The 24,436-nt window shown below is 36.7% G+C and overlaps 1 long non-coding RNA gene across 19 annotated transcripts in view; it reads left to right on the forward strand.

The window, feature by feature from the left end:
* Nucleotides 1-24,436, forward strand: part of LOC106634637 (uncharacterized) — a 176,845-nt gene that overhangs the window by 112,920 nt on the left and 39,489 nt on the right. For all 19 annotated transcript variants that reach the window (XR_010111711.1, XR_010111714.1, XR_010111722.1 and 16 more), the window contains 3 exons: nt 8,204-8,268; nt 19,399-19,521; nt 21,825-21,901. This is a non-coding gene — a long non-coding RNA (uncharacterized LOC106634637). The remainder of the gene's footprint in view (nt 1-8,203; nt 8,269-19,398; nt 19,522-21,824; nt 21,902-24,436) is intronic.

Genomic DNA, 24,436 nt, shown 5'->3' on the forward strand with positions numbered 1-24,436 from the left:
GGGCAGCTGTTTAGTGCCTTTGGTTTAGAAGTGAAGAAATAAAATAAATTTTTTTTTCTGAAATAAATGGTGTGCAAAAATAAATACTTGTGAAGAGAGGATCCTGTTATTTTGTTGAAAGCCAGTGCACTTGAGTTCAGCAATCCCTTACAGGTCTGCATTGTGAATACGCAGCTACAGATATTCTCCCTAGAAACCCAGAAAATAACTATAAAATCACTGTAGACTAGTGGAAAGAAAGCGGTATTTGAATTAGGAGAACATGATCCGGCAGCGGGGGTGGTGGTGAGATGGGAGGGAACTCAGAAGATTTGGGCCTCATTCTATTATTGACACACTTTTGTGCATCTCAGTTTCATGGCATATCAAATGGGGAAAAATGGCAACTATGTACAGGGTTGTGTAAGGACATAATATATATCATTATTTTGTTGTAAGCTTAAATGTGCAATACAAATGTCAACAATTAAAGCAACATTATATTCAGTACCTTAGGAGTGATGATAAATAACACTGATGGTGTTCAATCCTTTTTTTCCCCCTGTAATCATTGCTCTCAATGTGCAGGTGCTTGATACTGGTACTTAAAACTCCGTTTGTTTGAGATTTGATGAACAATCCTTAACATGAAATGATCATTTGGGAGGAAACAAGAGATGGGAGAAAAGTTGAAAAAAATTTCCATCCTGATCCAGCCTTACTTTATTTTTTATACCACTCAAGATGGTTTCATTTGTAGGGGTATAAATTATCATTGTGTCATTATTAGTAAAAAGTGAAAGTCATTATGCAGACATGGGTTAACAAGATTAAATATGTGCTATTTGTGCTGAATAGATAGGTTAGAAATAGAAGTCTTAAGTTGTTTATGAACTTAGACTAAATAGGAAATCCATCGGGAATCAGAATTATTAATAGCAAACATTAAAACTGTTTAACATTGAGATATCATTCTGGTCTCTCAGAGATACTAAGTGGAATAAAAGCATGTTCTTGATCTTCATAATATGATTGTGTACTGAGTTGTCATTTCAACTAGGTTAATTAGGTATAAAAAAGTCACCCATGGTATTGACTTTAGAGATAAACACAACAAAACATGGCAAACACCATACAGATTCGTGATGAACAGACTTCTGAATTTCTTTTGTTTTTAACCTGGTCTTTTTCTCATAGTACTAATCATAAGATTCATATGATACCCAGAATTGGGGTGATACCAAGTACAGTCTCACATATTCAGATGACTTGATTCATTGATATACTCAGACATAGAGATATGAGAAAAGGCTTGAATGTTAGACTTCTGATCTATAATTTTTGTAATAGCTGGAATCGGACAATATAATTTATGTAAAAAGGCCTGACATTGTGTGTGACACTTATTATGCAACCATTTTGGTTTTCTTCATCTTTAGTAATGTCAACCAATTGTGGAGCTTTTTTTTTGTTCCCCCCCAGGTCCCAGCAATTCTCCTGCCTCAGCCTCCTGAGTAGCTGGGACTATAGGCACATGCCACCACGCCTGGCTAATTTCTGTATTTTTTTAAGTAGAGATGAGGTTTCATCATATCGGCCAGGCTGATCTCAAACTCCTGACCTCATGATCCACCTGCCTCAGCCTCCCAAAGTGCTGGGATTATAGGCGTGAGCCACTGCGCCTGGCCTGCAATTGTGGAACTTTTATTATGTCCCAGGTAACACTCGCCCTTCACAGGAATGTGTTTGTGATATTTATAAAAACTGCATGAGAAGGATATTGTCATTCCCATTTATCTCATGAGGAAATTAGAGTATAGAAAGTTTAAGTACTTGCCTATAGCCACTTAATTAACAGATGACAGAGCTCAGACTGAAGTCCAGGCAGTTCATCTTCATAGTCCACTCTGATCTTCAGGGTCCACTGCTGTTCAGTAAAAGAAAAAACTATTCTTACTGTCTGATTCAAAGCTCTTTTATAATTTGATATTCAGTTAAAAATAAGAAATAATAGTTGTGCCTGGAATTGACTGAACAAGAGAAATATGATATACCATTAATTAGACGGCCTATTTACCATGACCCATATGTCATCATCTCTTTAATGAACTTCTTTGATAACCATCTACTGTCTCAAAAACACACTTGTAGGCCATGGAGTCACAGCCTCTTAGAATTATCATTCATATGTATTGCCCTGTGTATTCAGGCATCCCACTCTTTGCCCCCCGACCCCCAGGCCCACATTTCGCTAATTGGGAAAATGAGGTCCACAGAAAGAAATGTACTAAACCATGACTTAAACTGACCTATGGGAGCTTCTATCAGCTAGAAGTATTGTAGTTTCTTCCAGGGTCAAGAGTCATTTGCCACAGGATCAAGTCCATATTCTGTGCTCTAATGAATTGTAGCTGAAATCTCATACTGTTTGCTCTTTGGCCCACTGAGAACATTAAATCTTGGGTAGCTCAAAAGGCTCTTACAGTCCTCCTTTTGATAGCATCTTTTCAATTCCTTACTCATTTGGCTCTTTCTAAATTTCTTGTATCTAAGAAATGATGCATCCTTGGCTTCTTTCTTGACTAGCATTTGGCATCACTTGTTGGCTTCTTTTATTATCTCTATTCTACAAATTTTGTCAAATATTTACTGAGTTACTACTTGGGCAGTGTTAGTGCTAGTTTAATGGGGATGAGTGAACAAGGATGTCATAGCCCATAATCTCATAGAACTTGTAGTATAAAAGGTTACATAGACAAGTAAATAGGAAGTTACAGCCTATAGAGGTAAGCCTATGATGGCAGACGTAGCTCAAGATGAAGTGAACTCAGGGAGGTCTTCACAAGGGAGTGGATCTCTGAGCTGAAACATAAAGAAGGAGTAGCAATTATCCAAACTCCAAAAGTACAGGGACAGACCTGTATAATTGATCTCAGGACACTGAACACAGTGCTTGTCATATAATTAGAACTCAATAAATATTTTTAATAGATGAATGCAAAGTAAAGAGGGTAACAAAGTCTCCCTCCAAACTTTAGTCAAGCTTCTCTGAGCCATCTCTTTTTGACTATGCCTCATATTTGGGACCCGCTGTTGACCTTCTGTACCCAGTTTTAGCAAAGAGTCTTGTTATTAAGAATCCTCCCACTCTAGATATTTGATTACATTGTCCTGCCTTAACAAGAATCCCCCCCTGCCCTTGATATTTGATCAAGTTTTTCTTAGTAATTTTTTATCCTTGACTTTTCATTATGCTTGTAGGCTATATATCTCCAGTGGTGTTTACTGTATTTGGAGTTGAGTTCAATCTCTTTGCTGTGTTTCAATAGTCTCTTCTCTTTGCTGTGTTTCAATAGTCTCTTCTCTATTGCAATAGTCTTGAATAAAATCTTTCTTACCGTTTTAAGGAATATCATAATAATTTCTAACAAGGCTGAACATGTTTAAAGGCAAGATATAGGAACAATCAATTCACTTATTTTCTTTCTGCTATTTGTGAATTTTTTCTGCAAAAGAAGAAAAGAATTCCTACCTCATTGATTATTATGGAGATCAAAATAAATATAAAAATGGCGTGTGTAAGATATTAAAACAATTCTGACATATAATAAATACCAAATACATAGTAGAGATTATCTTTTTTTCAACTGTCATTTCCTCATGCTTTTGGTTATTCAAAATAAGCCTTGCCATCCTGGGATTTAGGTAAGGTAAATGGGGTCCACATACTTTCTGAAAATATGTACAAAATTATGTAAATGTCAGTATAAACATTTATTTTACTTTGGGAGAAAATTTATAATTTTTGTTGTATTCTCCAAATGTCTGCAACTTTAAAAGTATTACAAACCACCATTATATTTATTTTCAGATAGACTATATCTACTTTCATGGTTCCACATTGATAGTTTCCAAATACATTCATCATATCCAAATTTAGTTCTATACCCCATTTCTATATTTGCTACATTAAGATTCAAACTTTTAGCTTATAATTCCTTCATTTCTTCTATCTCAACATCTATCCCAATTTGGTTCTTTTTCCTGAAGACTTTATTTCTCTTTATAATGCGTCTTTTCCCTCAGTCATGAGGCACATGCCTTGGAATATAGGTATGTACCTTTGTACGTAAACTGCTACTTTACTCCTTGTAGCACTTCTGCACTTAAATGCTATGTTTTGCCAATTTTCTCTAGTCTCATTTTGGACCCTCTTCACTTTGCGGTAAAATTTTTTTAAGAACCTCCTAACTGCTCTCCTGGCCCCTACCTGTTTTTCGGAGTTAGTTCATCTTTCATGGCATTACTATATTTTATCTTTAAAACTTTAGAAACGATTTTCCTGATGGTTCCTCTTCGTCCTAACTCCTTGTGAAGGCTGGTCCCCAGATGGTCAAGGCATAGCCTTCTTGTATTTCCTGAGAATTTCCTTCCACTCTCTTTTCTGCCTTTCCAAATCCTAGCCATCTTTCATGCTCTAGTTCAAGTCCTACAAGTTTTTTAGGAGATTTCTTTGGTGACTATCTTTCAGTATTTTCCTTTTCTAACTTCTTACTGCATGGATCATTTCATACAGTTGAGCACTTTGTAGTTCTCTGACTGTGTGTGTGTGTGTGTGTAAATGTATATGTGAGTACACTTGCATGTGCAATGCTGTGTCTTCCCAGGCACGTGAAGGGACAGGACCTGTCTTACATTTCATACTCCTCCAACCACCAGACTTTTTTAAAAAGGTAAAATATATTCAATCAATAATTGTAGCTGATACACAATCTTAACCATCACATAAGTAGGATTTTAAACTTAATTTCTTATTTTTGAAGGATGTAGAACAACGTGGCTATAAATTTTAGTTTTATAGAGTAATAATGTATTATGAAGTTGTTAGACAAGCTGTCTATTCTCCTCCTTATGGAAATATATACATGGTTAAATATATACATATAAGGTGAAATATATACCAATAAGGTGTTTTTGTTTTGTTTTGTTTTGTTTTGTTTGAGACGTTTTTTCACTCTTGTTGCCCAGGCTGGAGTGCAGTGATTGATCTCGGCTCACTGCAACCTCCGCCTCCCCGGTTCAAGTGATTCTCCTGCCTCAGTCTCCTGAAGTGGCTGGGATTACAGGCGCATGCCACCACGTCCAGCTAATTTTTTTGTATTTTTAGTTGAGATGGCATTTCACTGGGTTGGCCAGGCTGGTCTTGAACTCCTGACCTCAGGTGATCCACCTGCCTCAGCCTCCCAAAGTGCTGGGATTACAGGATTGAGCCACCGTGCCTGGCTGGGTGTTTGTTATTTTTAAGCAATGCCTTCCTCTAAGACATTGTTTATGAAGAAGTTCCACATGAAATAAAAAATCACATCACTTCAGTTGATCATCACAAGTTATTACCTGACTCTGCAGTTTTTTATATTCTTAGGCCAGTTCTACAGAGTTTAGCCATTTCTACATGGGCATTGCAAGGATCTTTGCCATCTGAAAACTTCCTTAAGTAGTTCTAAGAGATACACTTTCACACATGCATTGCAGGTTTTGAAGGTTGTTTTTTTTCCTGAAATGAATACACAAACCTATCTGGACTAAATGAAAGACAAAAATATGTGCACTATTTTTCCCCTTCTCAATCAAGAAAAATGACTGAGTACATTTAAACTTTTAATGACATCTTACCTAAGACATGGTGTAAAATTATTTAAGCAGTGATCATTTGAGAATATTTGGAAGGAAACAATGAGCCAAAGTAGAACAATAATAATTGTTCATTGTTTACTATATACCTAACTCTGATACACACTTGATGTCAGCTTTTGTTCTTCAATTCCAAATGGAATTATTTAACAAACCACATAAATAGTAAGATATTATAATTTGGTAGAGACTTAGAGGTCACCTAGTCTAACTTTCTAATTTTATAGGTAAGGAAACTAAAGTGAGGAGTTAAATTATCCAAGCTCATATGACAGTTTAAAGATAGATAGTCTTAACGGAATTAAATATCCAGTTTTCTTGACATTCCCCAACTGGTAATTCCATTTTAATCCTTGTTGTTTGAAAGCATGAAATTTGCAAATACAGGGGTCTGATCCTATATCAATAATGATTAGTTATACAGCTGTGGATAAAATTTTAAGTGTTATTATGGTGTCCCATCCAATGAACTGTGAGAAGTGGAGGGACAAATTCCCATGATGCCCTAGGCTAACGGAGCTCTCTCTCTCTCATGACAGAGAGAAATTCTGGAGATGGCTGACCATAGAGTTGACACCATTGAATAATGAGTATCATATAAATTCATGCTGAGTTTCTCCTTACTGTGCTTTTAGAAGGAGGTTATTCAACTAGGATAATTATGTAATATTGCATCGCTGCAGGCTGTATTTTATGTTTAAGAATCCCACATAAAGGATAACTGATTTGCAGGATGTTCTTTCGGAATCACATAAAAAAAAAAACTGTTCCAAGCCCCTATCAGTGAATTCTTTTAGTTTACTTCTTTCATTAAGCAAATGATACTGATATATATTGTGAACAAACACAGCCAGTTAACTTTCACATTGACAAGTTGGTAAGGTTAGGTTGTATAGCAATGTCCTATCTGCCGTGGTTTGTTGCTATAAGGCTGATTAGTTTTGCCAGCTATTATAGGTCTTATATTTCCACTTTTTTCAAGAATAGATTATTTGAATAATAAAAGAGTCAATTTTCTAAATGTTGAGGCTTATTTAAAACATTACGATATTTGATGAAACACTTCAACCAGTAATATAACTTGATCCTTATCGCAGTAATTCTGCTAGGCAGTAATAGGGGTTATTGCTCCTCATTGAGTACATCCACGATTTAAAAAGTGAAATAACTTGGATTCCATAGCTGTTAAATGTGTAATTGTTACTCCATTACAGGCATTCTGACTTTTGATTCAATGCTCCTAATAACAGATACACTATACACACACATACACACACACATATACACTATTTAGTTCTATTATGAGCTTTAATGCTGGCTGTATTTGCACATAAATAATGATATATAATTTATTTCTGTGTTCATATGTATAAAACCACTATGAGCATCTTTCCACATATAAAAAAGTCCTTCAAAGTAAGTGTTATGAATTGACTTAATCTAATGTACCCAATTAATTGGACACAATTTTATCTGCCAGTCAGTCCAAATACTGGAATTTTTTCAAGAATTTTCCTGAGTTATCTTTATGTTAACCTGCACAGCTCGTGTTAGCCGTCAGTTCACAGTTATGCAGAGCTTTGCAATTCAGTTGTTTTCATATGGCTTTAACTCAGAAGTCAAAAACAGTCAGATGTGACCATCAGGTCCATTTCAACTTGGCTACCTTATATTTTAAATGGATTTGAATTAAATGTCAACATTATAAAAATCGGGAGTTTTTAAATAAAGCTTAGTTTTCTGACTTCTTTTGCCCTGTCTCTGAATGGAACCATCAGCTGAAGGTTTTGATGAGATATGTGTTCACCAGGCCACCCTCATGATACATGTGACCTTCCTGCTCCTAGTAGAACCTTCAGTTTCTGATGCTTTTTCTAAAGCTTTTATCTACATGTACCCAAGGTTTTTCAGTCTTACTTTTTTCTTCTCCTTCATCTTTACCTTAGTTCAGGGCTTTGGCATTTGTTTCTTGAACCAGTTGGAAACTGATTTCCCTCCTTATAACATTTGATAGCTTTCAAGGCCCATAACTTGATCTCCTGCTTTCAGAAGTAACTTTTATTGTAGGTACAGAGGTGATAGAGCAAAATTCTTCATTTTCCCATAAAATAAACACTTAAAATTATATTTCAAGGTAATATAATGCCATGACCATTATTTTTTAATAAAAATAATTTATTTACCCACTTTATTGAGGTATGATTGACAGGTAAAAAGCTGTACATCTTTAATGTATACAACTCAGTGAGCTTGGGGATATGTATACATGCGTAAAACCATCACCACCCTGAGGCCTTAGATATATCCATAATCTCCCAGAGTTCCTTCTTACCCTTTCTGTTATTATTTGTTTGTGTGTGTGTGTTAAGAACACTTAACATAAAATCTACCTTTTCAGAAACTTGTAAGCATATTATTAACATAACATTAGCTATAGGCATTATGCTGTAGAATAGATCTTCAGAATGTATCTTGCATAAGTGACACTTTGTACCCTTTAACTGTCACCTGTCCATTTTTCTCTTTCCCCCAGGCCCTGGCAATCACTATTCCAGTCTCTGCTTCTATGAGTTTGACTATTTCAGATTCCACATGTAGGTAAGATCATACAGTATTTTACTGTAGTTTTAAAGTTTAGCTTATTTTACGTAGCATAATGTCCTCAGGGTCTATCCATGTTGTTGCACATGGCTGAATCTCCTTCTTTTGTGAGGCTGAGTAACATGACACTTTACATATACCATATTTTCCATTATCCACTTATGTATTAGTCTGTTTTCACACTACTGATAAAGACATACCCAAGGCTAGGAAGAAAAAGAGGTTTAATGGACTTACAGTTCCACATGGCCTTCCGCCATGGCCTCACAATCATGGCAGAAGGCAAGGAGGAGCAAGTCATGTCTTACATGGATGGCAGCAGGCAAAGAGAGAGCTTGTGCAGGGAAAACTCTCATTTTTAAAAACATCAGATCTCATGAGACTTATTCACTATCACAAGAATAGCATGGGAAAGACCCGCTTCCATGATTCAATCACCTCCCACTAGGTTACTCCCATGACATGTGGGAATTGTGGGAGATACAATTCAAGATGAGATATGGGTGGGGACAACCAACCCGTGTCATTCTGGCCCTGGCCCCTCCCAAATCTCATGTCCTCAAATTTCAAAACCATTCTTGCCTTCCCAACAGTCCCCCAAAGTCTTAACTCATTTCAGCATTAACTCAAAAGTCCACAGTTCAATGTCTCATCTGATATAAGGCAAGTCCCTTCTGCCTATGAGCCTATAAAATCAAAAGCAAGTTAGTTAATTCATAGATACAATGGCAGTACAGACATTGGGTAAATACAGCCATTCCAAATGGGAGATAGTGGCCACAAAAAGGGGCTACAGGCCCCATGCAAGTCTGAAATCCAGCAGGACAGTCAAATCTTAAAGCTCTAGAATGATCTCCTTTGACTTCATGTGTCACATCCAGGTCACACTGATGCAAGAGGTGGGATCCCGTGGTCTTGGGCAGCTCCACCCCTATAGCTTTGCAGGGTACAGCTTCCCTCCCAGCCACTTTCATGAGATGGTGTTGAGTGTCTGCGGCTTTTCCAGGCGCACAGTGCAAGCTGTTGGTGGATCCACCATTCTGGAGTCTGGAAGACGGTGGCCCTCTTCTCACAGTTCCACTAGATGGTGCCCCAGTAGGGACTCTGTGTGGGGGGCTCTGATCCCACATTTCCATTCCACACTGCCTAGCAGAGATTCTCCATGAGAGCCCCACCCCTGTAGCAAACTCTTGCCTGGACATCCAGGCATTTCTATAGATCCTCTGAAATCTGGGAGAAGTTTCCCAAACCTCAATTCTTGACTTCTATGCACTGGCAGGCTTGACACCACGTGGAAGCTGCCAAGGCTTGGGGCTTATGCTCTTTGAAGCCATAGCCTGAACTGCACTTTGGCCCCCTTTTGTCACAACTGGAGCAGCTGGGATGCAGGGCATCAAGTCCCTAGACTGCACACACAACAGGGACCCTGGGCCTGGCCCACAAAACCATTTTTAATTCCTAAGGCTCTAGGCCTGTGGTGGGAGGGGCTGCCATGAAAACCTCTGACATGCCCTGGAGACCTTTTCCCCATTGTTTGGAGTTTAACATTCAGCTGCTTGTTACTTATGGAAATTTCTGCAGCCAGAAAAGTGGCTTGAATTTCTCCTCAGAAAATGGGGTTTTCTTTTCTACCATATTGTCAGGCTGCAAATTTTCCAAACTTTTATGTTGTTTCCCTTTTAAAACTGAATGCTTTTAACAGCACCCAAGTCATGTCTTGAATGCTTTGTGGATTAGAAATTTCTCCCACCAGATACCCTAAATCAACTCTCTCAAGTTCAAAGTTCCACAAATCTCTAGGGCAGGGGCAAAATGCCACCAGTCACTTTGCTAAAACATAGCAAGTGCCACATTTGCTCCAGTTCCCAACAAGTTCCTCATCTCCATCTGAGACCACCTCAACCTGGACCTTATTGTTCATATCATTATCAGCATATTGGTCAAAGCCATTCAACAAGTCTCTAAGGAGTTCCAAACTGTCCCACATTTTCCTGTTTTCTTCTGAACCCTCCAAACTGTTCCACCCTCTGCCTGTTAACCAGTTCCAAAGTCATTTCCACATTTTTGGGTATCTTCTCAGCAGCACCCCACTCTGCTGGTACCAATTTTCTATATTAGTCTGTTTTCATGCTGCTGATAAAGACATACCTGAGACTGGAAAAAAAAAAAAAAAAGAGAGGTTTAATGGACTTACGGTTCCACATGGCTAGGGAGGCCTCACAATCATGGTGGAAAGCAAGGAGGAGCAAGTCATGTCTTACATGGATGGCAGCAGGCAAAGAGAGAGCTTGTGCAGGGAAACCTCTCATTTTTAAAAACATCAGATCTCATGAGACTCATTCACTATCACAAGAATAGCATGGGAAAGACCCACCCCCATGATTCAATCACCTTCCACCAGGTTTCTCCCACGACATGTGGGAATTTTGGGAAGTACAATTCAAGATATGATTTGGGCGGGGACACAGCCAAACCATATCAATTTATTTGACCATGACATTATTAAGTTGGTAAGACATATACAGAAGGCTCAGAGTGTTCAGAAGGACAGCAGCCCCTGCTGCCTGCCCCTTGCCCACTCTCGCCTTCTCACTCTCTTCCTCTTCCCTTGAAGCTGAGCTGTGCCTGCCAGGACTCTCTTCTCACTGTCCTCTGTACTCACTGGGCCTTCAGCAAGGTTTTCCCTCTGGCTCAAAATCTTTTCCTTCTTATCTCTCTTATTATTTATATCTGTATCTGGAGCCTAGGAAAGATCAATAAAAAGATGTTTCAAGCTTTTAAATGTTTTTCTTATCAATGCATTTGTCCTGGGTGTTAATATTTCAATTTACAAATGGTCTAGAAGTTTTTCTCCATCGAAATGATCTCAGGCATTGAACTAAAAGAATAAAATAGATGCTAATATGAAAGAAAGGACAAAAGAGACATTACAGAAAGAAATATTTTATGGCCAATATAATAGTGTATCAAACCACTTTTAGAATAACTAAGCATTTCTGTTAAAAACATGAAAGGTCAAACAGCATATCTTATAATGCAGAAAGAAATCCATTCAATTTTCAAATTGTTCTTGCACTATCCAATGTTACTTAGAGGACAAAATAACTGAGGTTAATAGATTTTATTATGTCACTGGCCTAAGTGGTTGATAAAAATATGAATTTAAAGGAATAAGATGTATATTTCAAGCCTGTAATGACATGTCATCAATCTCTGAAATGATTTTGATTCCAGTTTGTCCTAATTTGGTGGCAGTTTTTTTTTAAGTTGCAATTCTACGTATTTTTCCATTAAGCAAGCAACTTTCAATTTCTCCATTACTTTAACCTCACAGTCATCATCAAAAACAATAAATCCTTATTCAGCACTGACCCCTTTAGAATCAATTGTTACAGATGAGGCTTGCCAGAGTCTGGAGGCAGGCAGAGGGGCTTGATTCTGATATATAGCTCGTAGTCTGACTTTCACTCACTGGTTTCACTTCTCATTTAAACATTTGCTCATTAAAAGCTTTCAGTAATCAGTGCTTGGGGCTAACACTAACTTTTTCGTCCTATTGCATTTGATTCTTTCATACTTTGTTATGTCATTCTATTTACACTTTTACTTTAATCTGTGTTCTCATTCAAAATGATGCCAACTGACTAAGTAAACAATATTTTGAAAAAGAAGCATGTACTATTTTCAAATCTCGTAGAAACAATATAAAATTACTGATCTCAACAAATATCTCATTGGGGACTTTTAATTTAACAGAAACAATAACAATAACAACTACAACAAACTAGTAAAAAGGAATTTCTTTCAGGAACATTGAGATTCTGACAAGTTGAGAAGGTTATCTATATTGTCAACCAACTCTTGACAATTTTTGCCATTCAACTGAGTTGAGATAGATTGTAGAGAATCTTTGGTCCAGCATTCTAAAAGTGCCCTTCCCATTGCCAGGAAAGCCTGCCTCCCAGATGTTCCCCTATTCCTGTGTTACCTCTTCAGGGAGCTCTCTTTTTCTTGACTAACAAATCTACAGCAGCACAACAGCTCACTCCATTCCCTTGCATTAATTTATTTTTTATCATATTGTTACATATCTATTACATGTTCATTTGTAGATTACCAACTTTACTAGACTATTAAAGTTATTTTATTTTAATTGTTATTATAAAATTAGTTTAAAGTTATGCACAATGTGACTAAACCATTATGATGAATATCTTTTTTTTTAATTATTATTATACTTTAAGTTTTAGGGTACATGTGCACAATGTGCAGGTTAGTTACATATGTATACATGTGCCATGCTGATGCGCTGCACCCATTAACTCGTCATTTTGCATTAGGTATATCTCCTAATGCTATCCCTCCCCCCTCCCCCCACCCCACAACAGTCCCCAGAGTGTGATGTTCCCCTTCCTGTGTCCATGTGTTCTCATTGTTCAATTCCCATCTATGAGTGAGAACATGCGGTGTTTGGTTTTTTGTCCTTGAGATAGTTTACTGAGAATGATGATTTCCAATTTCATCCATGTCCCTACAAAGGACATGAACTCATCATTTTTTATGGCTGCATAGTATTCCATGGTGTATATGTGCCACATTTTCTTAATCCAGTCTATCATTGTTGGACATTTGGGTTGGTTCCAAGTCTTTGCTATTGTGAATAGTGCCACAATAAACATATGTGTGCATGTGTCTTTATAGCAGCATGATTTATAGTCCTTTGGGTATATACCCAGTAATGGGATGGCTGGGTCAAATGGTATTTCTAGTTCTAGATCCCTGAGGAATTGCCACACTGACTTCCACAATTGTTGAACTAGTTTACAGTCCCACCAAGAGTGTCAAAGTGCTTCTATTTCTCCACATCCTCTCCAGCACCTGTTGTTTCCTGACTTTTTAATGATTGCCATTCTAACTGGTGTGAGATGGTATCTCATTGTGGTTTTGATTTGCATTTCTCTGATGGCCAGTGATGATGAGCATTTTTTCATGTGTCTGTTGGCTGCATAAATGATTTCTTTTGAGAAGTGTCTGTTCATATCCTTTGCCCACTTTTTGATGGGGTTGTTTGTTTTTTTCTTGTAAATTTGTTTGAGTTCATTGTAGATTCTGGATATTAGCCCTTTGTCAGATGAGTAGGTTGCAAAAATTTTCTCCCATTTTGTAGGTTGCCTGTTCACTCTGATGGTAGTTTCTTTTGCCGTGCAGAAGCTCTTTAGTTTAATTAGATCCCATTTGTCAATTTTGGCTTTTGTTGCCATTGCTTTTGGTGTTTTAGACATGAAGTCCTTGCCCATGCCTATGTCCTGAATGGTAATGCCTAAGTTTTCTTCTAGGGTTTTTATGGTTTTAGGTCTAACGTTTAAGTCTTTAATCCATCTTGAATTAATTTTTGTATAAGGTGTAAGGAAGGGATCCAGTTTCAGCTTTCTACATATGGCTAGCCTGTTTTCCCAGCACCATTTATTAAATAGGGAATCCTTTCCCCAACGCTTGTTTTTCTCAGGTTTGCCAAAGATCAGATAGTTGTAGATATGCGGCGTTATTTCTGAGGGCTCTGTTCTGTTCCATTGATCTATATCTCTGTTTTGGTACCAGTACCATGCTGTTTTGGTTACTGTAGCCTTGTAGTATAGTTTGAAGTCAGGTAACGTGATGCCTCCGGCTTTGTTCTTTTGGCTTAGGATTGACTTGGCGATGCGGGCTCTTTTTTGGTTCCATATGAACTTTAAAGTAGTTTTTTCCAATTCTGTGAAGAAAGCCATTGGTAGCTTGATGGGGATGGCATTGAATCTATAAATTACCCTGGGCAGTATGGCCATTTTCACGATATTGATTCTTCCTACCCATGAGCATGGAATGTTCTTCCATTTGTTTGTATCATCTTTTATTTCATTGAGCAGTGGTTTGTAGTTCTCCTTGAAGAGGTCAAATTGTCCCTGTTTGCAGACGACATGATTGTATATCTAGAAAACCCCATTGTCTCAGCCCAAAATCTCCTTAAGCTGATAAGCAACTTCAGCAAAGTCTCAGGATACAAAATCAATGTACAAAAATCACAAGCATTCTTATACACCAATAACAGACAAACAGAGAGCCAAATCATGAGTGAACTCCCATTCACAATTGCTTCAAAGAGAATAAAATACTTAGGAATCCAACTTACAAGGGACTTGAAGGACCTCTTCAAGGAGAACTATGATGAATATCTAATCTATCACCATTCTTAAAGTTCCCATGCACATTTGTACAGGTATATACTGTTTAGTCCATCAAATACATTTGCACAAGGAACCAGTTATAGAAAGCTAACAATAAAACCTAGATAAGCCAAGCAGTCAGTTAAAAAAAATCACCCTTTATCTAACGTCAGTGTTCTATGTATTTCAATGTAAAGAAATTTAGTTTTTTCCCCCTCTCTTTTAATGTCAAAAAGGTGAAGCCATGAGATCAGCAGGATGTAGGTAAGTGATTAAAGCAGGAGGCGGTCAGTTTACATTAACATAAAATGACTCTGATTGTTTTTTACCCTTTGTCTTTAGCATGTAGATCTATTAATATACTTGTTATATAGAATGCCTAAAGTTGATCTGTAGATGCCGCTGAGAAAGACACTTGAAAAAAAATCTTACTAATCCACATAACAAGAATAACATTTTATTCACATTTAAAAGCATGCACATTTTCTTTCAGCAAAAGTATCAGTTATGATGGAAATGCTAATTCACTTGTTTAAAAGTATTAAGAAGTAGCTCTCAAAAAGTTACCGTTTGCTTCTTAACCAAACTCGAGTGAGCCCTTGCTGTATGCTATTTATTCTGCCACCTTCAGAAACATCGAAGGTCACCCAAAGGCAATGGATGCATCAAGGATTGAATAGACCAGTAGGAGAGGAGAGATTATTACTTTGTTTATTCACACATTTATGCATTTATATGTACCTCATCTTGCACCAGATATGACTTAGGTAATCTATAAAACCTCATATAGTATAAAATAATATAAGCTAGAAGTAGGTAAGAAAGTTATGGTGAAGGATAATCAAGGATAGAGCAATAAAATATGGCTAGATATAGGTTATTGGATAAAATGCAGGCTATGGAACAGTATGTACATGCTGAGGGATATACTATATATGAACTGAGATAATTCAGTGTGTGATTAAATGTAACACTAGAGGTATGCACATGGTACAATTTTAACAGATAAGAGTGAATAATTAAATATTTCTCAAAACATTTAAAGTTAGAGAGATAAATTAAAGTGATATTTTTTCTTGAATTTCTGAGTAAGAAAAATAGTTGTTCAGACAGGGTGAGGGAAGGATTACAGTACTTGAGGCAAAGAGAAAAACGTGGCATGTGCAAAATTATGGAAGCATATATAATTAATATAGCATAGATGTTTGCAAAATTAAAAAGATAAACGTGATGGAAGAAGCAAGCGATGGGGGTAAAATGGCAGCTGGCCTTTGGCCAGCTCTTGTGCTGCATTCACCTGATGTTAGAAAAGTCGATGATGCACATCAGTGAGTACGTCTTCGTATGTTGTGTTTTAGGGAAGGAATGTGAATTATTCCACTTTCAAATATGCCACCATGTTTACTGTTGACTGTAGCGGTGAGCTGATGGCCCAACTCACCCATGGAGAATCTGAAGCCTTTCCCTGAGCACAGCGGCATTCAATTATTACCTCTGTATCCCAAAGTGATCCTCCAAATCTTTTAGAGCTGAAATGATGGGGAGAAGGGTCATTAGGGAATTTGCAGAATCCTAATTCTCCCATGATTGTCTATAAGATTTTTTCCAGTAGTATTATTTCAAAATATGTTGCTGTGTTAGATAATCCTGCCACCGTATATTTTTGTGTGTGAAGAAAAAATGACTTGCTTCAAAGGAGAGAAGGTAATAATTTTAAGTGACAGAGATTGGATACAACACAATGTCTTTATTTTTTGTTGCCTGCATTTCATATCCTTTCTTTTTTTCAACCAAATCTCTATCCTCATGGAATCTTTTCCCCATACAGGCACTAATACATAAATAAGCCAAGTATTTTCCAAGACTTTGGTCTCTTAGTCCAGATTTTATTTTATAGGTAGAAAAACAGAGCAACCCTCTAAGCACTTCTCTGATTGTATCACTAGCCCATTCACATAGCTCACTTTTGCTCCTGGGGTAAGTTCCAACTGATTAGGTGGCCTTTGCTATCTGGGACATACACAAATCATTTTCTTATGTTATTCAACTTTATACTCACCAGGCTCATGACAACTTTTCCTTACAGACATAATCTTTTCTCTCTATTTTTCCCTCTGCCGTACCTCTGAAATGCACATACCCCTGTCTACTTAAGGAAATCTGGAATATTCTTTGAGGCCTGGTTCCAGTGTATCTTCCTTTAAGATATATTCTAATTGCCCTCAATTGAAACAAACTCCCATTCTTTTGACTCCAATAGAAATTTCTCTCTCTCATCTTATTTGTGGTCTTTCTTTTAGAGTAGGTGGAGTTTTTTATAGGTAGAAAAATGATTTGTGGCCAGGTGCAGTGGCTCACACCTGTAATCCCAGCACTTTGGGAGGCCGAGGTGGGTGGATCACTTGAGGTCAGGAGTTCGAGACCAGCGTGGCCAACATGGCGAAACCACATCTCTACTAAAAACAAAAAAAACAAAAAAAACAAAAATTAGCTGAACGTGGTGGCACACACCTGTAATCCCAGCTGCTTGGGAGGCTGAGGCAGGAGAATTGCTTGAACCCGGGAGTTAGAGGTTACAGTGTGCTGAGATCATGCCATTGCACTCCAGCCTAGGTGACAGAGTGAGACTCCGTCTCAAAAAAAAAAAAATCACCCCCTCCCCAAACTTCATCTCCAGTGCTTGGCCAAGTGCCGTGTGTATAATAATGTGTTTTTCATTAAAGTAAAAAAGGATACTAATCCATAAAATAAAAGCAAATAGCATCTTTGAAAACAGCTGCTTTGATGACAAGTAACATGGAAGATTTGCACTGCATTGCACTAGGGAGATCATTAGGAAGATACTGAAGAGCTAGCTAAATGACAGTTCAAAGAAATTAACCACCTACATGGGGCTGTAATGGATTTCATTTCCTGCTGCTGGCCACATGGAAAGAAAATGCCTCACACATAAAGCAGGCAGCTTGTTGAAATGCTGAAAAAACTGTCATTAAGGACCTGGGCTGAGGCCACATAAGGAATCGAGATCAATTATATTCTCTGTAGTTGATGACATCATTTGTCTTTGTTGTTCACAAAAGCAAAAACAAATTTAATCATTCTATTCGTAGTTTGTATATTACTTTTTGTAAGCTACAGAACATTTCAACATCCATTATTTGATTTGTTTATATCAACAAATCAGGGAATAAGAAGAGGCTGGGTTATTTGTTCCAATTATAGGTGGGGAGGCAAAGTCTTAGTTTAGAAAAGTAAATTCCTGAATGTCACAAACTTATTGAGTTACAAAACCAAGTCTAGAATGTAGAACATTAACTTCTAGGAGAGTGTTTCTCATTTTTAACAAAAGAACTTAATCACTGATTTTGAAAAAATGAAACAAAACAAAAGCACCACTGGGGATGAATTCTAGAAGATTAGAAACCTCTTGCATTCTAATACAGAGTGTTTGTTTGTTTGTTTGTTTTCTTGCCTGGATTGGAGTATATTGTGGTACCATATTGCACCAATTTAGGTAGGCTAAAAGTGTGTTTTCCAGAATTGCCTCCCATGCATAATTCCTAGTTAATGTAGCTCATCTGAAACCTCATTTGACTTATCTGACTTCCAAGGAGGCACATTTTTAGCTCCTTGTTGAAAGGCATCAGCATGTCTTGCAGAACACTTGCAGCATCAAAGTTGGAGGCTTAGAGATGGTAAAGACTGATGTGGGTTCCTCTCTGTCCTCAGGGGTTCCACCTTGTGTTTGTGGGTTCCAGTTTGTCTTAGCTTTTACCAACTTCATACCCATCTTCCCTTTTATGCTTACTGGTCTGTAGAATTCAGGTTGTATATACCAGCTTCACAGAGACTAAATAAACAGCTCACACAATGGCATTAGGTCAAACATCTATACTAAATACCATATTTGATATATATGTAAATACAAACACGTATGTATTTAATATAATACATATAGAAAATATACAAAATCATGGGGAAAATGTTTCTGTAATAATCTAGGGAGATCCCGTGGAATGCCTCCCAGTACTCACATATCCCAAGATTAAAGTCAATTAAAAAAAATTACAATGGCCTGAAGTAAGCAGACCTGATAATGGTCCAGATCCTTCAAGAATGATGATGTGGGACATCCTACACAGCAAGAAACCATAAACAGCTGAGGTATTTGCTGAGGGTAAAGGGGTTATAGAATGACTGGTGGAAAAAGGTAGTTATAAATCCTAATTAAGTTGATATGACCAGTTGTAGAAATGAACACTGCATTGGTCATGCAAAACCTTCCTTACTTTGATATGAATAGATTTGTGTATATAGTAGCAATTTTTTATCCTCACTTCTCCCATTTCCTTACTGTCTACAATACAGTGTATTAATAGCAGTCAATTTCATATTTTAGTACTTACATTTCAGAATATCAAAAGGGGAATGTGACTCAACTAGAAGAGAAATGAACATCAGTCCAAAATAGTTGAAGAAAATTTGTATACTCTTTTGGGGAGAGGGCTAGCATGTTTTTGGTTTTGTGAGGGATAGTTGCATTATGTTAGGTGAAAGTGTGGGTTTGCTACTGTCTTTATTTAGAAGTTCAGTATGGCTAAAAGAGGTGTAATTGGAAGCTAGCTTAAAAAGGGGTGGACTGTGCTGGGTTTGTATTCTCTCAATAGCAAATCTGGGGCTACGTTTCTAAGAATTCCCTTCACTGAAGAGTTCCAAGTTACTGGAAGAAACTTGGAACAAAAGGAGTTCTGCATGAATTTTGAAAGGTCTACTGACTCAACAGGCAGTCAGATATGTAAGATGGGTATAAAGCGGTGAGAGTGAGGGCAAACCCATAATCAATGTCTGGATCCCTGATGAACTGAGACTCACATTGATCTTTCAATATGTCCAAGCCTCCAACTGGAATGATTTGGTTATCCTGCAGGAAATGCTGGAGTCCTTCATCAGAATGGTAAATGGCACTTGTGACAAAAATCAAAGTAACTAAAAAAGAATCTGGTTGAAATCTCAGTAACAATTGGCCTGTCTACTGCCTCACACTAACAAGGTAAGTCAGCTACCAGTGACAATGTGAGCAAGTTGCAACAGTGCGTAGGACCCCTGTATAACCACCCCACCCCCACCGCTGGATGTAACAAGCATATTATTGTTGCTTCATTTCCCTTTCTGAACTCAGCCTCAGTACCAGACACAAGGACAGCAGCCTTACATGTGTTTTTAATCAGCTCCCACAATTGTATACCATCAAATATTTACAGTCAATCAAAGAGTGAGTGTTGGTGTGTGACTCCTAGTGCTGCAGTTTCTTCTCTTGAATACTCATTGATTCATAATTCAAAAACCATTAGACTCCATAGGAGCAGGATTTGATGCCCTAATGGGAAACAAACTTTGCTTTCAAGCTGTGCTACTAATGATGATCATAACAATAGCTAAAATTTACTGTGCTCTTACCATGTGACAGAAACTGTTCTAAATGTTCTATGTTAACTCTTTTTTAAAAAAAATAGGCTTGGAGGTAGGTACTATTACTATCCTCATTTTTATTTTACAAGTCAGGCAACTAACGTGCATGGAATTTAAGTCACCTCTCCAAGGTCACATAGTTGATGTAGGGAATCCACATCAATTACCAGCTACGACTTAAAGCCAGGGAGTCTGGCACCTTGAAAGCGTGTTCTAACCATTGTGTTTTTCCACTCCCAGACCAATTCTCTAAATGAAGTTCATCCTGAACAATCTGATCTCAGATTTACTCCTATGTCAGCTAATCCTCTGGAGGAAGCGGAAATGAGATAATGGGAATATCTGTGTAGTTATCTGTGGCTTAGGAATTGTTAATTGGTAAATTGATGTTAAAAGGAAAGAGAAAGAATTAAAAGAAGAGAAAATGGGAATAATTTTTGCATCTTGAACATGCAGCCATCAGAGAATGAATAAGCCAGTTTGATAAGTCTCAGTGAAAGTCAAAAACATTTTCTGCAGTGTGCAAAATATTTTATCAAGCAACACCTTGGCTTACTGTGCTAGACATCTGGCAAAGAAGATGTGTTCTAACTTTTTTTGTCCTTCATATTGTCAGGAATTTAGAATCATAACTTTTTATTCCATATTTAGTACATCAAAATAACCGCATTCTATATTTAAACATATCAAATTGTTCTCTGTTTTTATGATATAATTTAATTTGAGAGAACCATAACTTAATTTTAAGTTCTGTGATCAAATTAACAAGATTCTTTTTATCTAATGTCTTTGATTTTATTAAGGTAAAAGTTATATAACAAAAAATTAACTGTTTTAAAGTTAACAGTTCAGTGGCATCTCATACACTCACAATATTGTCCAACAACCACCTCTATCTAGTTCTAATATGTTTTTATTAACCCAGAAGGAAATGAAACAGAGTAACTGCTTATCATCTTTGAATTTTAAAGAACATATGTATAATTTTGAGACAAGGTCTCACTCCATTGCCCAGGCTAGAGTGCAGTGGTATGATCATGGCTCACTGCAGCCTCAACCTTCTGGGCTCAGGTGATCATCTCACCTCAGCCTCCCAAGCAGCCAGGACTATGGGCGTGCACCACCATGCCTGGCTCTTTTTTTTTTTTTTTTTTTTAAGAGATGGGGTTTCACCATGTTGCCCAGGCTGGTCTCAAACTCCTGTGCTCAAGAGATCCTTCTGCCTCAGCCTCGCAAAGTGCTAGGATTTATAGGCATGAGCCAATGTGCCTGGCCTAAAATAATTTTTATGTGGAAAATTCTAGTTGTCTTTTAAAGTCTACCAAAAATCTCCTATTCTGCATTTATTTTTTTGTCTTTAACTTACTGATACTTGTATATTCCGCTCATCACTGACATTTTTTTCACTTTGTTGTGTATATATCTATTAATTTATATATATATTATGGATAGCTATTACTAAATTTATGTATTAACATTTTATATATTTTAATTGTACTTTAAAGTTTATATATTGATGTTTTAGTATTTCATACATTTAGTTTTAAGATAGTCAAATCTAATTATCTTTTTCTTTAAGTTTTGTACTTTCCAATCCCTGTTTTTAAATTTATTTTGCTATACTAAGGTAATACAAAATGTTTTCCTCTAAAATTTTAAGGCTTTATTTTTCAAGATTTTACTTTGAAATTTATGTTGTATACAGTGTAGAAGAGCAAATATTATTTGTTTTTTCTTAGGGGGAGTCAGTTGATTCAGAATCAGTATTTGATTAGAAAACTCTTTTCTGACTTGTTATCCTACCTCTTTCATTTATCAATTAAAATCTACATGTTGTTTTAGAAAGATCCATAAATTATCTACTTCATCCCCTTTATTTTACAGGGGGAGCTAATAAAACCGAGGTCAGAACACACAATGTGGAAATGAAAACCTTATTCTTGTCAATGGATGGAGGGTGGGTAAGTGCCTGGGTAATAGCCTGATTCTTCCTATCATATCTGCTCCTATTGTGGCAGACAAGAGAGCTTGTCCAGGGGAACTCCCATTGATAAAACCAGCAGATCTTGTGAGACTTATTCACTACCAGGAAAACATTATGGGGAAAACTGCCCCCATGATTCAGTTATCTCCACCTGGTCCTGCCCTTGACATGTGGGGATTATTACAATTCAAGGTGAGATTTGGGTGGGGACACAGCCAAACCATATCACTTGGATTTGCATTTTAAGTATCTTAGCTCTAGTCCTACTCTCTTTAATCACTATGCTATAGAGCTACTCTATCAATTTAAAAACAAATGTTATTCCTAAAACTGATATGTTAATTGTGTTTCATTTAAAGGTAGGAATAGATAAAAATTTCTTAATATTCTTAATACCAGAGCTTCTATTAGCATTATTTCATCTTCTTAAAAGTCTGGAAGGAAAAGATACAGAAATAAGAGATACTAGGATTAGAAAAGAAGAAAACCTTTGCCACAGTTCATTTAGAAAGGATAGTGGAGTGGTTAAACAAATAACAGCATAGAACCATACCCCTCAGTTTCAAACCTGACATTTTTCATTTCTGGCTGGGTGAATTTGAGCCAGTTGAGGGACTTTTCCAGGTTTAAGTCAATGAAATGTGGTATTAATTATTCTTAACTTTTAGGGCTTTATGAAAATTAAATGATGCTTCTGCTCAGTAAACAGGAAATAATTTCCTTTAGATTAAGTAAAAGATAAAAATTTAACAATAATATATGTAATTGGGAATAAACCCAAACAGATACTCATACCAAATACCAAGAATATGGGTTTTATATCCTGGATCATTCTTTAGAATGAACATTTTTTGACATGATACTTGACTATTTAATTATCTGTCTTTGTGATGTGATTATTCATATCCTTAACTAAAACATCTTTAAGATTTAAAAACAATCTCAAAGAAAATGGGTAAGGTTCATATCAGAGGATAAATAAGTGGTGTTATGGTTTGAATGTGTCCCCCAAAGTTTATGTGCTAGAAGCTTGATTCCCCAATGCAGCATTGTTGGGAGATGGGACATTTAAGCGGTGATAAGACTATGAAGGCTTTTGTGTATTAGTCTGTTTTCGCACTGTTATAAAGAAATACCCAAGACTGGGTAATTTATAAAGGAAAGAGGTTTAATTGACTCACAGCTCCACATGGCTGGGGAGGCCTCAGGAAACTTACAATCATGGAGGAAGGGGAAGCAGGAACATTGTTAGGAAAGAGAGAAGAGTGTGTGTAAGAGGAACTGTCAAACACTTATAAAACCATCAAGAACTGAAAAACACTTATAAAACCATCAAGAGAAGATAGTGAGAACTCACTCACTATCAGGAGAACAGCATGGGGAAAACTGCCCCCATGATCCAATCACCTCCCACTGGGTCCCTCCCTTGACACATGGGGATTATGGGGATTACATTCAAGATGAGATTTGGCTGGGGACACAGCCAAACCATATCAGCTCTGCCCTTATGAATGGATTGTCATTATCATGAGAATGGGCTTCTTATCTTGGTATTGGGTTTTTCATAAAAAGACAGATTTGGCACCCTTTTGTCTCTCTCCCTCTCTCTCTCTTTCATTCTTGCCCTTTCTTTGCTCTTCTGCCATGGGATTAAGAAGAAATTTTATCTTGACTAGCCTATTTCACCTATAGATGAATGCTTGATTTAACATTTACATAATTAATTGGGTGTGTCTGCTTGCTACTACATTCTCATGAAACTTTGCAGCTTCTCAACTACATCCAAACCTATTACCTTTTAAGAACCTAAGTATTTTCCCAGTATAAACAGTTTTCCATCGTATGAGCTTTAAATAATATTTTAACATAAAATATACAGTTTACACAGGGATATCTAAAGTGATGTCTATACAAATCCTAATGTGAATATTTTTGTAAAGTGAAATATCTTTTTGTCGTGGGAATTAATCTTTGTAAATATAAATTATCTCTTTATTATCTTTCTAAAACTTTTCAATTCCTTAAATTCAGGTGAATGTTAACTCATTTTGTCAGCAGAATATTTTTCAAAGTTATTTATTATCTATAAAATATATTTGCTTAAGGTTTAGCATTTTGGGGAAATTATATAACAGCTATCAAATGAGGGTCTTCTGTAAGTGCTTATAAAATCAATAATCTAATGACATAAATAGATCTATAAAGAGATTATAAAATTAAAGAACAATTACTAACATTCTAACTAGTCTAACATTTTATGCCAATCAAGAACATATACCTGTTTAAGATATTCAGAGTATACTTTATGCTTTATTATTAAACAGTATAAATAATATTTCAGAATTTTTTAGAATACCAAGTATATTGTACATGAACATGGCATCAAATTTAGTGTCATGGGAAACAATCTTTAGCTATAATTATGTAGTTCTGGTGCAATACGTAATTTGTTTTAGTGTGACAGACCCCCAGGTCTTCAGTAAGCTCCAAACTGCCAGGGAAAACAGATGAG

The sequence above is a fragment of the Pan paniscus genome, chromosome 2 (assembly GCF_029289425.2).
Source record: "Pan paniscus chromosome 2, NHGRI_mPanPan1-v2.0_pri, whole genome shotgun sequence".
Lineage (NCBI taxonomy): Eukaryota > Metazoa > Chordata > Mammalia > Primates > Hominidae > Pan > Pan paniscus.